Source organism: Pteropus alecto, unplaced genomic scaffold (assembly GCF_000325575.1).
Source record: "Pteropus alecto unplaced genomic scaffold, ASM32557v1 scaffold23, whole genome shotgun sequence".
In the NCBI taxonomy this organism is placed as follows: domain Eukaryota; kingdom Metazoa; phylum Chordata; class Mammalia; order Chiroptera; family Pteropodidae; genus Pteropus; species Pteropus alecto.
Window position 1 is genome coordinate 484265 of NW_006435837.1, and position 889 is coordinate 485153.

An 889-nucleotide genomic window follows, 5' to 3' on the forward strand; every position below is an offset into this window, starting at 1 on the left:
GATAATGTGTTCTTCATTTCTGACTGGTTCCCTTTTATAATTTCCATTTCCATTTTTATGTTTTTTATCTCTTTGTTGAAGTTCTCACTGAATTCATCTAACCTTCTCATAAGTTCACTGAGCATCTTTATAACCAGTGTTTTGAATTCTGTATCTGTTAGATTGCTTGATTACATTATTTCTGGATCTCTGTTCTGTCCTCTCATATGGTTTCTGCTTCCTTGTCTGTTTCTATGTACTAAGCAAAGCTCCTGAGTCTCCTGGTCTTATTAGTGTGGATTTGTGAAGTAGGTGTCCAGTGGCACAGTCCTGAGAGGGGCTCAGCTGCAGGCCAAGTTTAGCACCAGACTGTGCCCCTCTGGGGCCAACTGTTAAGATTCAGAAAGCAATCCACAGATGCTATGTTTATAGTTGCCTCAAGAAACCACTCCAGAAATGGAGGCCAGCTGCCAGTAGTGTGGGTCTTCGCTCTGCTCAACAAGGAGCACTCGCCTCGCTGAGGATATACCTGGATATGGCTTGGGTAGGGCCACAAGTTGGGGGAAGTGGAGTTTCAGGGAATCCTCTGGGCAGAGCACCTCTGTAATCCAGTATGATGATGTCTCAACTTTGGCAGTGCTGTATGTATCAGCACATTGGGAGGGGGGAGGGCTCAACAGAGGAACAGTGGATACCACTGGCACTTCTGCCAGAGAGAGAGTCTTGCCGGGGCCCTCACTCTGAAAACTCAGTGTCACCCTGTAAGTCCCTGCACAGCCTAACTGGCACTGGTGCTCAGAGCGAGCGGGTCTGTCACCGGGAAAGTCACTCGCGGACGCGGCCCCTTTAAGAGGCGTTTGCCGCTGCCACTGCCGCAGCCTCTGACCCACTCAGCCTTTGGGGACCAGGC